The 14,854-nt window shown below is 39.1% G+C and overlaps 1 protein-coding gene across 1 annotated transcript in view; it reads right to left on the bottom strand.

The window, feature by feature from the left end:
• The window catches only part of RASGEF1B (RasGEF domain family member 1B), an 84,199-nt gene extending 69,755 nt beyond the window's left edge, over window positions 1-14,444 (bottom strand). The window contains exon 1 of the mRNA XM_015861798.2: window positions 14,391-14,444. The gene's annotated coding sequence lies outside the window, so the exon portion shown is untranslated. The remainder of the gene's footprint in view (window positions 1-14,390) is intronic.
• Window positions 14,445-14,854: the final 410 nt, after the last annotated feature.

The raw sequence follows: 14,854 nt of genomic DNA, 5'->3' as shown, positions 1-14,854 counted from the left end.
ACTCCCAGAGGTGAGCTGACAGTTGGACTAGATGATCTTAGCAGTCTTTTCCAATCTTCATGATTCTATGATTTTATGACACTGGATCTATATTTGTAGAAATGCCTCCCCCTCCATGCAAGCTCACACTAAAAAAGTTCCACAAAGAACTCCCTCACCACAAAGCGCTTAAAGCTGCTCTCTTGCACCTCCCTCTCCACCTTTGGCTTGGCATCTCTTGTAAGAAAAGAAGACAACATAGCCAACAGTGAGCAAATCAATGAACTGCAGACAGTATTCCACTACCCTTTGCTCTGTCATCAAGACATTTAGCATCTGAAAGTTCTGGACTAGTTTGAATGTTCACAGACTTCCTGTTGATCAAAATATGTTTCTTCTATCAGATATCCCAAGTTGTATTTTCTTCTCACTCCCTACCTCCTGCTTTACACATAAAGAGCCACACCACACCACGAGTACTCTCAATGCTAAATCCGTGCCGCATTTCCAAAGCCTATTTCTTCCTTCTGCCGCCCAGAGAACATAAAAATGATTTTCAGAAGTCTTTTAAAATACAAAAATCCCAATGATCACAGAACCTCAGCTCTAAATTTTTCTGGAAACAGGTGGAGAAAGCAAGATTTTAATCATAATCAAAACCAAGTTATATCACAAAGAAGTGTTACAAGAAATTATACAGGCTTAAGCATACCTATCACAAAAATGTACTACAGCCAAGCCCTTGAGAAGGGCAAAAACAAATAGATGGTATCATAAATCTTTTATTGCCAACATTATAACATAAGAACGTGAACAATATTTCTGAAGTAATTAGTACCTTGTGTATCAGTGAACCAGTAATTATCTCTTTGTTTGAAAAGCTGTTTGGGTGCATATCTTAGTTTTGTACGATGAAACACCCTGTGCTTTCCCCTCTGATTAAAACTAAGGTTGACATTTTGAGTAAAGGAAATGTGCATGGAAAGACATGCTATTTTTGATATTCAGTGCTGAATCACTGACTAATTGTGAAGTGAAAGGTTACTTTGCACCTAGGATGGCTCCAGCTGCTGTTGTTCCTGTACTAGGATAACAAGTGCTCTTCCAAAGACAACATGTTTCATGCTTATGGGGGTCCACTCCACACAAAAGGAACACTAATAAAAAACACAATGAAACCCTGAGGCAAGCTTCATGGAACAACAGTGGCTAACAACATAAGCCCTCTTGGTAAAGCCAGAAATAACAAGTTATTTATTGTCTGTAATAAAGTTTTAAAAACAAAATATTCCTCAACATTTTCCAGTGAAGTTGCTATAGACAGTCAATTCCTGATAATCATATGGAGCCTCTCACCTCTATTAATTACCTGCTTATTAAGATCCTTTAACAACTAACGCCTGTTGGAAAAGGCTGATGATCAAATGGACAAGCCTACCTATTACTGATTAAATTGGAACAGTGCATTTGTATAAAAGGCTGCCAGGTGACTTCAGCAAGATAACTAGCTCTCTTCACTTGAGTCATCCCACTGGTTTGTGACCTTTTCCCCACTGCCTCCAAATACACAGCAAAGTGCTAGAACTCACTGCAGTATCTTATCCAGTCTTGACATCAGAGAAGAGCCTTTGATTTCATATTGGTGGCAGGAAAAGCTATGAGACTGACAAGTCACAATGCCTGCACACATACTCACGGCTATTTATACAGTACACAAGTAATCTTCTACAGAGTGTGCCATTTAATGATTAACCACAACTGACAGTTTCTCATCTTTGGAACATAAGAAGCCATTTCTACATTGAAAGGCTGAAGCTTTTCACAAGAAAGTTAGTACTTCAGGACATAACACCTCACGATAGATTCACTAACTTACTGCAACAACAGAAAAGGGACGAAGAACCAGCCATTCAAATAACACACTGTTGCATCCTTATTCATTATAAAATATACATTAGAAAACCCTGCTAGTGGCTGGCCACCAGCCTATTGTAATCCAATTCACTGTAAGCCTTTAGGCCTAATCTATCAGCCAAGAACCTCAGGCCTACAGCATGACAAAAGGGGAGCTCGTTGCACTTCAGTCTCTAAATCAAGTACTCTGAAGGTCTTACCTGGGGTGCTTAAGATTTGTCTGATGTTATTGCCACCTGTGCAACCCAAGGAGAAAACAGAAGCAACGCTCAGATGAAAGCGACACTCCATAATGGAAGGTCATCCTCTCAGCACAGACCATGGTGTGTATGGAGGGCAGGGGAGGGAAAGGAGAAACTGCATACAGTAAACTGTTCCTTGTAGCAAAAACTGGCCACATATAACACTGTGCTGCTGATGCTGCTACAGGAACAACGCCCCTGGCAAGAGCAGAAAGGTGGGTAGAGCATTGCTTTACACAATCAGCCACATTTACTAGAAATAGTAAGTCAGATTGTAGAATTCTTTGACAATATACACAATAGAATTTAAGAGCATTAGTGATACTGTCACATTCCCTTTGCAAGCACACACTCAGATCAATATATGTTAATATTAAAAGAGTAATATCCAATCCTCCAGAAAAAGGGTCCATTATTTAATATACTGGGGAGACTATATTCACAGACATTATGATGCTTGGCCTACTTTGAAAGAGAACATAAATTTAACACTTCAGTAGCATCCAACCTGGAATTTCTTCCCTTACAAAGCGCATCCTATACTTTGCATGTCTATCTGCTTTTGGAAGTGAATTGCAATAGCGGAGGAGCAACTTTCATGGGAAGCTGAAGGGGAAAATAATGTTGTTCATGCACACAAAGATTAGTGTTCACAGTGAAACACCAATACACATTTATATTAGTTGAAGCCAGCTATACCCACTGAGCTAGGGCAGCAGGTGAGGAGAACAAACACAAAGTTCAGGAAAAAGAGGGACCAGATACGTATCCCAGATTTGTAACAAAAGTATGGGAAAGCCAAGTGTTATTATTGATTTAAAAGCACTGGAAATTAAGGACTACCAACTCCAATTTTTTTTTTTTTTTTAAATCAACAAAGTCCTTTCCCTTCCCCTTCCCCCCCCCCCCAAAAAAAAAAACAAACAAAACAAAACTGGCACAACTGGTGGGGAAGTGTTAAGGAAGCAAAAATCTTGGAAAGGGGCATTATTTAAACAAGCCCTGGGCTGTCATTATGCCAAACGTCAGCTCTGTTTCCAGTAAATAAAATATAAACAGATATTCAAAACTGCCATATTCCCAAGGAAAACTTGGCAGGCACTTCTATTCTATTGCCCTTGTGGTACTGCTGCCCAAATAAGCTGGCCACCAACCAAGTTATGAGCTGAAACCAGCTGAAACAGCTGAAGCAGTTTCGAGCTAAGCCCAGGCTGACTGCAGATGGGTTGTTTTCTTTGCTCAGAAGTACTTCAGATATGTTTTACTATTTCTTGTAGATCTTAAGATGACTTAAAAAGTAAAGTAGCCAGTAAAACCTCTGTGTCAGCCAAAATATTGGTTAAGATATCCTAATGGCACATTTTCATTAAAGGAATGAAAACGTATCACAACTCATTTGCCATTTAGCAGCCACACAGTGAGATTCTATTTAAGGCAAACCAATCCATTTCCTATTCCAGAAATGTGGCTGCTTCTTTCATAAAGAAAATGCTGCCATAATAAGGGATACAACAATTACCTAAAAGGAGAAAATCCCATACGCTTACATCAAACACAAACAGTAAACTAACAAAACAGGCTCTTCACATGTGAAACTGAGAGAACGGTAAAAGCAGAAATCTACTGTGATAAATCAATTTCAAGAACTTTTTTTCTAATTGAACACAAGATGGAAGAAAAGGAGACACCATATGAGCACAAATACCAAGCCAAGATGTAGGATACTGCAGAGATTGCACAGAACACCTTCATCCCTCTGTTCCAAATTGTCTTGTGAGAAAAGTCTCAAAGGGTCTCCCCATTTTGAGGAAAAACTCATCGTCTTACTGTGCTTTCTTCACCATAGCCTGCTATCAGATCCCTCCTGCAAACAAAATTCAAGTTATCTGTATTTCTGCCAGGTTCATGCAGAAATAGCTTGCAGTCCTCGTCCTGGAAGTAATCCCACTGTGGGACATTGCCACCTTGTGGGTTCTGCTAGTATGAGATAGGAAGATGAAAAACGAAGAAAATTCTCTAACAGTCAAGGAATAATGTTGAATCCCAACTTGGAAGCTTTTGTTGGTGTTTAAATCAAATAGCATTTCTTTAAGAGGTAAGACACAGACAAGATCAAATAAAAAAGAATAAAAAGATGAAAACTTTCAAGTGGAGCACTCACAAATTCTAAAAAGTGACCCAGGAACTCCACTCCTAGGCCGGCTTCCTAAGCAGAATGCAAGAGTTCTTCTCCTAAAGCACCCAGTTGACACTCAGACCAAGTAGAAAGCTCTCCTAATGCTCTACAATGGTTTTTCTCCCAACAAAGTACTCGCAAGTGTGTGGTTAAGTGGGTAATTCGCAGTTGTCATGGGTAGAGAAGGTAGCTTTTCACTTGCTAATATATAAATACACCGGGTTAATTGCAATTCTACACTCCAAGCATCAGCATCATTAACACCTAATTTCACAGTCAAGTAGACTTGCCAAGACAAAAGGGTTCTCCAAAGAAGCTTTAGGTTTGTATTTCTTGTCCTGTTAGGATTTCATTCTCCTCAGAGAATTAAGTTACAATCCCTTTAATGAAAGGCACAAGCACTTTAGTGGTCCTTTCCATAAAGGATGACGTTATCCGTACTTACCTTTAGGAAGGGAAGATGTCTAAACATGCTCTAAACTGTGCTCACTTGCTTTTAATAATTTAGCAGAAATGACAAGTGTCATCTCATCAGTTTGCTAACAGCCCCACTCAAGGTCACCAAACATGGTCATTTTAAATGCCAAATGCATTTAATCAAAGCCATTACCCTCAGTGATCACTGGAGCCAAAAACACCGGTTAAGAAAAGCTTAGAACTGAACTTAGAACCGATGAAGTTTTAAGAACGTTAAAAATTGATTTAGTCCCACCATTATGGAGCTGTCATTACCTTCAACAGTCCACTAGCAAACACCCTCCAAATGCACAAACCTGAGCAGCAGCTCTGATACAGAAATGACACTGTGCTACCTCAATTTTCTTCTGCAATTAATTTGGACTTCTAAAAACTGTTAGGAAACATTAATGTTGTTTTACAGACTAAAAACAGCAGCTCTATTAGATTAAGGGCAAATCAAAGCTGGAAACAAGTCTCATTCTCTTGCCATTAGATAGCACCAGCACCACTGCTTCAAATCTACAGCCACATCAGGACACTCACCTGCCTCTTGTACACAGAATGAAAAGGAATAAATATTTGCGTGGAAATAATTCTTATTTCTCTACTCTCATAATACTCCCAACTAAAACAAGATTATGATCTGAACACACTCTCCCAGTTCTTAAGTTCCAAGTCATAAAAGACAAGCAATGGCCAACAGCATGTTTTTCCCCATATCCGTATGCTCCTTGTCTTGGGACTGACTTCTCTGCAGAGAGTCCGAAATTTCTGCTCCTCAGCATTTGCACCAGCAGTGCTATATAACAAAAGAGTCAACAGTACAAGCTGCTCTTTATACAGAGCAGCAGTCCTACACTGAGAAAACTGCCAGCAACATTTTGTACAACAGCACCATCTGGATACTCCTACCAGAAACAGGCTTAGCAATGCTGTCGTTAATCTTTCAAGTATGGATGGTTTGTACAGTCATCATAGTGCTAAATACTCAGCATGAGTCGTGTCATTTTCTTTGAGTTCACAAGGTCAAACGATGAGGCAAATCATGGTTTTCTTACAGCTTGAGCATCTCACTGATAAAACAATGAGAACTTGGGATCTTCTCCCTCCCCTTTCAACCATCCAAGGTCCTGTGCCTCTGACACCCTTTGACTCTACCACCCAGTTATTCAAATGATTCGTTGGAAGAAGGCAGGGACCTTCTAATATAGACCTAAAATCTACAAGCCTAATTATTTCATCTGTGTCCTCAGATACACCACCTTGACTTTGTTACTGAGCCCATTCCTGGGCCTGGCTTCCCATCTGCTCTTTGGCACAAGTAGGCCTGTAACATCCAGCACAGGGTGACACCATTGGAAGGGAAACCCTCAACTCACAGAACCATCTGCACAATTGTAGCAAAGAGATTTAACTGTGTGATTGAGGAGAGGGTCCCTCAGCAATGCTGTTTTTGCTGCAACACATTGACACTGATCTCAGTCAGCTAGGAGATAAAAGAAAAGCTAAATCACAGCAATTTGTACAGTTGCGGTAATATAACGTACTTACATCAACTTCAGAATTGATGTTTAAACACTTGGCCATAAAAATTTGTATTACAAATCACTGCAGATAACAAAATAAACCCTTGCTGGTTCAGGGACATGGCTTAGTGGTCATGGTTGCAATGGGTCAGTGGCTGGACTTGATGATGGTAGAGATCTTTTCCAACTTTAATGAGTCTATAATTTCACAAAAGAAGGCCTATTTTAATTTCTGATTAATAACAAGAATAGTCTATGTTGTCACCACAATAGCAGGTGCATTATTTGTATTCACTCCACTCCCCCTTCCCTCTCCCAGTATATTCAAGAAGACAGCTGATGGGTAGCCAAGGGCTGGCAGTACCAATGAAATATTAACGCAGCCTTGCAGCAGCATCAGTGACAGCTACATCCAGTTTCATACCAGCAGCAGCAGGTTGTGGAGCAGAGAGTCCCACACTGTTCATTTTCTTCAAAGCCTGCCAGGTTTATCTTAAGTTGCAAAGGAAAATTGCAGAAGAAAAGATTAATAAAGCAAGTCTACCATGACAATTTTAGTCTGGAGAGGCCTCCAGCATGTTTAGTATACTAAGGAGGTTCTTTTGAAACAACACGCCCATGTAGTGAACTAAGCTGTAGTCAGGATGGCTAGAGTTATGCAGACACACAGATGGGATGCCTCTGAAGCCAGCTATATGCACAGCAGACTAAAACCTTCTAGCTTTCAGGATGCGCACTCTGTATCAGATACTATCCATTGTAAGATCAGTGTAATCTTTTCCAATTAACATTTACAATGAAGCTTTTCCTGCAAGAAGCACAACCATGGATAGATTGTAAGACCACAGAAAACAGGCAAAACATCACAGAGCCCATCCTTTTTAGGTCATTGGTCCCAATTCACAGCAGATTAGAAGGGCACAAAACATTACCATCTGCTCTGTCTCTGGCACATTGCATAGAATGAGCTGAGTGATCTTAGTCCAGCTCCCAGTAAATAAGTATTCACAAAGACGCTAGCATTAATTACATACTAACTGCTGTCAAGTCCCACACTGGCAACAAAAGCAAGTGGCACTTACTCCTTCTGGTGACTGCCTCTCAAGGTGGGCTCAAGGCAGACAGGTCACACCAGCAAGCACACACCTGCCGTGTCTAAATTGACAACTACCCTGAAATTCTGGATAAAATTGCCAGTACAAAGTAGTCAGAAAAGTGGTGTGTGCCAGATCATTCATTTCTGTTGCTATATGTATTTCTCATAGAATCATCAAGGTTGGAAAAGACCACTAACATCATGAAGTTCAGCCATCAACCCATTCCCACCACACCCACTAACCACATCCCTCAGTGCCACACCGCGCTTCCACATCTCTTGGAACACAAGATAAGGAACAAGCAGCCAAGAGCCAGGCTCAAGCTTAGTGGAATTTGACAGCTGAAGATGGCAGACAGCGGATGAACAGGGAAAATTCATGCTGCAGTAAGAAGAATGAGTAATGCTGGTATTTTAATGTTGCAAGTGGAAAGACAACCAGGATATCTGGAATGCAGAGGAAGAAAATACATTTAGCCCTGATTATTAGGTACCACTGCAACAAGTAATGACCAAAATCTTAATAGAGAACTCCAAACTGCAAGCAAGTTAAAATACATATTTCTTATAATCAGTATAAGTCAGTAAAAGTCTGTGGTTTCTTAAAAATACATAGGATATTCCATCACTCAATCAGTAGATAACAAACTTCCATCAGCAGAATATACAAAAGCCTATTTCTTGTAACTGATAGTTGTGATGTGAACATCCAGAAGTTACACACAAGTGAAGCATCGCTGACAATCAAACAAAACAAACAGATGAGAAGCAGATAGCCTCATTCTAAACTATAATTATCAGTGACATGGTGAATAGCATCTTTTTATGCCATTCCAAGGCAAAAGACAATTACTAAGACAGTTTGCCCTAGAGTTTAACTAGCACCATGCAAAAGGAAAATAAAGCAGAGCTAGGAAAATGTCATCCAAGCACCATGGGGGAAAAACAAAAACAGAAAAAAACCCATAAAAAAAACTGCCCTAGGCCCATTCATGATGAGTGCCGGAGGATTGAAAGGGAACTCAATTGGAAGGATAACATAGAAGTACTTAAATGGAAGCAGACACTCATCTCTGCAGTAGACTGTATAGCACTAAATTCAGAAATAATCTGGAATTTAAGCAACTGACTGACTCTAATTTAGCTATTTCACATTTAAACACTGATTCTTTAATCTCTACACCTTAACTGGGTACCAAACAGTGAGTCTATGCCCAAAACCATTTTTTCAAGCTGCATATGCAACATGACTCTTTGGGCTAAAATACAGTTTCTTTCATAAAAAAAAAAAAAAAGAAACAGAAAACAACATTTCTTCACTTAGAGTGAATTATGGCCTAAGCTATTCCCTGTTTGAAAGACAGAATGGCTGCTTGCTGCCTCTAGCATTTATTCTAGCTTTCACATTGCCTTATACGTGATTTAAAGCTTTGACACAATTTAACCACACAACAATTTGTGGAACGTTTCTTGGACACTATGCTATATCAGAATAACTATATCATTTGTTGAAGTTAACAACCCAATAGACAAGATAGCATAATTTTTCCATGCTCCATCCACCTTTAACCCCTCCCTCAACAAAAACCGTTCCTCAAGTGTTGATTTCAGCAGCTCATTTGGTTAGCACTCCCCTCAGCTGCTTTGGTGTTACACATCTGAATCAAGCTTACCACTTCAACACAGGTCAGCTGCTGCTGGACTGTATGTATGCAGCTTGCTGCTTCAAGTCCTGAGCATGGTCAGCAGGCAGTGGACAGACATTATACTTAAGCTAAAAACACTTGGATTTTTTTTAATCAGTCTGAACAATCTTCCCATCCTCCCCCACAAAAACAAACAAAGAAAGAAAGTTAATTTCCATTTCATTACAGTAATGCATGTATTACCAATACTGCCAATTGAGATTACTTCTTCTAGAAACAAGGAATCAGACTCTTCTGGGGCACTGAGTGACACAGTTAGCAGGTATGATTGGGTTGACAGTTGGACTAGATGACCTTAGTGGCCATCACATAGATCCTCATCTGAGAAGTCATGAACTTTGATCATTTGTTCATTAGACCCATTGAGTTATACAGACCCCTTGAGAATATTAGCTTAATTAATCCTCCCTTCAGTGGCTGACCCTTATATGAGCCCAGTGTGGATCCACTCTGGGTCTAATCCTATCTGGTCATACAGGGGGCACAGGTGCAATTTGCCCATACTTCCTAGGCCAGCCACACCCCTTCACAAGGTGCTCCATCACCAGTTCAAGTCATGACCTAACGGCTTCCCTACAAAGGGTATCAGTACACTTTGGAAAGAGACTAAGGATGACAAAGGGAAGTTTAGACAATTTATTGTCTGACATATTTAACTAAATATAAATGGTTTACCATGAGTACTAAGACCTTGGGCTACTAGCCAGCACATAATAAAATATGAACAGAAAAACCAGGGAATTACAACACAACTCCTCTAACCAGCAAAAGCTTCACTAACTACTGTTCTGGGGAGGTTCCAACTGAAGGCTTCACCCAGATCTTCTACAAGTCTTTCCAGCACTCATACACATGACAACCATCAAACTAGCCACAGGGAAGAAGCAGCTGCAAGCATTTACACCCCATGGAACTGTGGAACCAGCTTGGCCAACACTGCGTGCATCTCTCTAATCTGTATTTGTTTTGAGAGCATTCATCTTAATTCATTCATTCATTCTTAACACAATGTCCAGCGTGCTCAAGTAGGATCAAGTCCTACCTGTGCTGGTGGGTCCCTCCTCTCTTCTGGCCCACTGCAAGAATACTCAGCTCTCATCCATATCTCCACCAAAAGGCAGCTAAGATCCAAGCCCTGCCTTTTGCACAGCAGTATATGTCTGGCACACTGGACTCAAGTTTCCATTTGGAATACGCTACAGGAAGGCCCAAATGCAGAGCACAGAGGGTTAAGTTCAAAAGAAGAATTTCAATCCCAAAGGAATTTTAAGCTCTCTCATGAAAACAGTGTTGACAAAGGGTGATTATTAAAGAACTCAAGTCACAAGAATAGGAAACAAAAGGTTTCCCTCTGCATGTTTTCAAAACATGCAAGACTGAATTAAATGATAATTACAGTCTCATGGCAGAAAATAAGCCTCTGCAGCATGTACCAGAACCTTCTAAAAAGAACAAGCTAAGGGCTGAATGTTGTGCAGCACTCCTGCATCTAAACATTTCCTACAGCATGACTTTGCTCAAAGTCTGAACATTTTCTTAAATGAGGGACATTTTCCAATTTTCTTAGTCATAATGAAATCAAATATGTATTCTGGAGACGATAAAAAGTCCAAAGCAACTCAGAATTATGAATGGCTTTACCCTGCAATATGGCTGTCATTAAAAAACAAGATTTTTACCACACAAGGTAGATAATCTCTAGTAACGTTTAATTGTACTATTTTTTCTTTTTTAATCTAAGGCTGGGAATTTTTGCATTTTTACTCAAGTCAAAGATGGTCCTTTTCATTAAACTATTTTATATTGTTATCACAAAAAACTGTACAAAGTCTGAAAATACGTTACACATTAGGAAACTGTAGTAGCTTCAAGACTACATGTAAGGATACAGATGATACCTCCTGGCTACACTGATATCAAAGGAAAATGAAGATCATCTGTAATCCTGTTATAACATGAATTTCACTGGTCATCAACAGTAGTAGAAATTAGCCTCACTGGTGTTATTAAAATTGAAGATAACAGGTCAAAGCAAAAGTGAAAACTAGATTCATGGAAATAAGAATTGATATTACGTCCCTTCTCCTTGGTACCCCCAGGAAATAACGATATTCACTATAATACAGTTCATTGCGGACAGACCTCTGGGGTTTTTGTTTACTGAACTGCAGAGCACTAAGATGAACCTCTGCAATGCAAGGTTCACAAACACAGAAGCAATCATGACATTAAATATGGGTACAAGCAACACAAGCACACGTCAGGGGAGATAAATCACTTAAGTTCCTTAGTGGTACTCAATCAATGATTTCTGGCTATCATCCCAAGCCAACCTGCATGTGTTGGTGCTGTGTCTATATGCATTGTCAAAAAAAAAAAAAAAGATCACTTCTTTCAAATAAGGAACAAAGTGAATGTATTCTTGACCTTTGCTGCTTCCACTGGAAATATGCTATAGCAAAAATATGCACATGACATGACCATATTAGAACTTCTACTTAATTTTTGGTCCTAAAAATGCTAATACAAATTCATACCTTTCCCACATCCACTTTCCCTACCTTCTTTATTCTGACATTAACTTGCCTTTCATAACCACCTCTACCAAACTTGGGCTTGAAAACCAGCTTCTATTCAGACCGAATATGCCTGCCAATTTACACTTCCCACTCCACCAGTGTCTATACATAAAATAAGAACGTATTGGAAGGGTAAAAGATGAGAGGAATTTTACATAGCATACTCAGAATGCACTGCTAAGTTTTACCTAGCAAAATTAACCAAATTTGTATGCCTCTCCATAAAATAGAAGGCTTTATACCAGCACATCCCTTTCTCTTTTTTGCTTCTGAGCATTTTCCTGAGAGAGAACTCTGGTTGGAAGCAAAGGGCTGAAAACAGCTGTGAAAAAAATTTAAGTGCAACAAGAGGACACACTGCCTCCAGCATTCATTCACAGCCTTTGAATTCACGTTCTAAAGAGAATAAGCTGCATTTACACAACTACATTTTGCCCCATTAAAGCAAGACCCCAAGCTTGAGGCTTTTCTAACGCAGGTAGTAGTACCTGACAAAGCTTTTGGGCTTACTGATTTGCTAGTGAGATACTCCAGCTTTTTAGTCATCCCCTAATTGCACTTAAGCTTTCTGGATACAAAATGTCCAGTTCAGGCCTGTGTTTCTACTGCCTTTGGGTCCCATGACTCATGGTTTCATAACAGCTTCCATTCACATTCAAATAACGTATTACAAAGGTGATCTGAAATTAAGATAGTCAGCAGCAGCAGAAAATTACTGTTTGGAAACTTCCCAAAGTAACTTTCCAATGTATGCACCAAAACAGTACAAGACTTTTTACATCCTAAGCCACAGCTAAGATACTAACCTTCATAAATGCCCTTCCTGAGCTGGACACCTCTACCTCAGTTCAACAATAAATGGAGAATAGGATATGAGCATCTTACATGTTGAACATGTATCACAGTGGTAGAACAAACCAGTTGGTTTTACATCAGTAAACTAATAATATTGCTTTAACAATTTCAAAAGAGCATCTAGCAAGATATCACCAATTCCAAAATCTATTTTGTCAACTTTAACTTAAGTATACAAGCAGGGATTGTATGCAACATGAACAGTTCGGTCATTCAGCTGACACGGACTTAATTTTACCTCAATTCAGAAAGTGTTAAACATGCTCAGTTCTGGCCTTACCTAACACGGAAATAATTTATTACAAAGGTTGTAAGTAATACATTCCTCTAAATTTAGTAAATGAAGGCTTGAATGAATTCTTTGTTTTTTGTTTTCGTAATCAGATCATCAGTGACTTGAGCCCTGAGATACTGCTCATTAGAGGTGTATGAGCACTGAAAAACTACTTAATTCTGAAATTACTTTTTGAGTATCTACACCCAATCTTAACTGGAAAATTGAAAATCATGATGATGCATCTGAAATAAACATTGACTCGATGCTTTTCAGCCTTTTTGAGCAGACTAGCTTCTCACTCTTAAATTGTTCAGACAAGTTTGTTCAAGATAGATTAAACGTACTGAAAAATAAGATAAATTACATTAAAGCCCCATTTCCCACTTTCAGCTGTCAATAGTACTGTGCTGTGACCTTCACAATACCCAGATTTACCCTCACAAGTCAAGTTCTCACAAGTCTGCTGAGTGAAAGTATGAAATTCTCTTTTTTTTTTTTTTCCCCCATATTTGAAAACAAACCTGCAAAAGAAATTATTTCCATGTGCATGTCTACCACCTTTCACTGCTTCAAATACTAGGAACATTGGCTGCTTTTTACCCAAGCTACATGACATGAGATAACCAAAGGGTTATCTCCAGTGAATTACTTGGTTTTACTTCACTTCAGACAGTTAAGGTAACATATTCGCAAAATATACCATTGCTCTAAATAAATATATGTAAGGTGGGGAAGATCACAAGTTGTCTTTACAGTCTCTTCAGTTACTTTTCCTTCTGGCCATTATTACTGTGCACATTCATTGTGATTCAAAAGTTCCTTACCATTAAGAAATATAATAAAACTTAAGTTCACATAATTGGAAAACTGCTAATTTACTGAAAGGCTGAGCAAGATAAGAAAGCAGAACATAATTATCCCTATTAGTAGGTAACTACCAGGTACCTTATCTGATGTTTCTATAAGAAAATAGATTTAATACATTTAGATTGCTTTCTTGCAAAAAAGATCCCTAAAGCTGAAATTACTAACTCAAGCAGGAAGAAGGCAGAGTAGACAATCCTTACATACAGACACACATGTATACGTAGATTCCTGTGAGGTGCATCATGCCCACATCACATCAAAAACACTGCTGGGGATCTTTCCCTCTCTTCTGCTCTTACAAGTAACTTCTATGCATGTTTAAAAGATATAACCTATCTAACATATTAGGCCCACACATTAAGTCCGAAGTTCATAAGCTCTAGTTGTCTCTACCTTTGTAACAATAACCTTATTTGATGAGCATACAGGCTGAGTGGAAATGAATTTGCAAGCTTCTGCACAACTTGTGAGCAAGGAAACCTTGTTTGCAAGCCTCTGCATAAATGGTTTTACTTGCAAGTACATTTCAAGCTTCTTTTATCTCAGTGCCTATCACAAACCACAACCAAATATTACACAGGCGGATTCCACTCCATATCACTAACCAACCATGATCGTGTTTTCCTCTTTTACTACTAGAGAACAACCAGCAAATTGGTGCCACTATTTTCTTGACACATTTGAAAAAGATGAACACACAGAAGGACAGCTTACCTGTTTGTGGGCAGGTAAGGGATTTGCATGGGCCGATGTCCTGAAACGCACTGTCTGCAAAATAAAGAGACAGAAGATTCATCAGTCTAGGCTAATACAGTCATCTATGTTGGAAAACCTTTCAATTGTCAGAACATCTCTAAACATTAAAACAAGCAACTGCTGTAAAATAAAACATTTTGCCTTGGAATCACGATATGCATGCTGCTTTTAAGCTCTTCATTATCTCAGCTAGATATGGACTAAAAGTATTTTTCTAGGTTTATATTGCATAACCTATACCTTTTAGAGCACAGCACCTCTGACACTTGTGATTGAGTTGTCAAGCTGGAAGACAGATGCAAACTAAGTCCTATTATCAGTTCACTTGCTTGCAGAGGGGCCATTAAGTTCCAGGAAGCTATCAGTACTTTTGACACAAACATGTAGTGATTTAGGGCTTCATTTTATCTCCTTTTCAGATT

Source organism: Coturnix japonica, chromosome 4 (genome assembly GCF_001577835.2).
Source record: "Coturnix japonica isolate 7356 chromosome 4, Coturnix japonica 2.1, whole genome shotgun sequence".
NCBI lineage: Eukaryota > Metazoa > Chordata > Aves > Galliformes > Phasianidae > Coturnix > Coturnix japonica.
The sequence above is the reverse complement of the archived record's forward strand: the minus strand, read 5'-3'. Positions and strand labels throughout refer to the sequence as shown.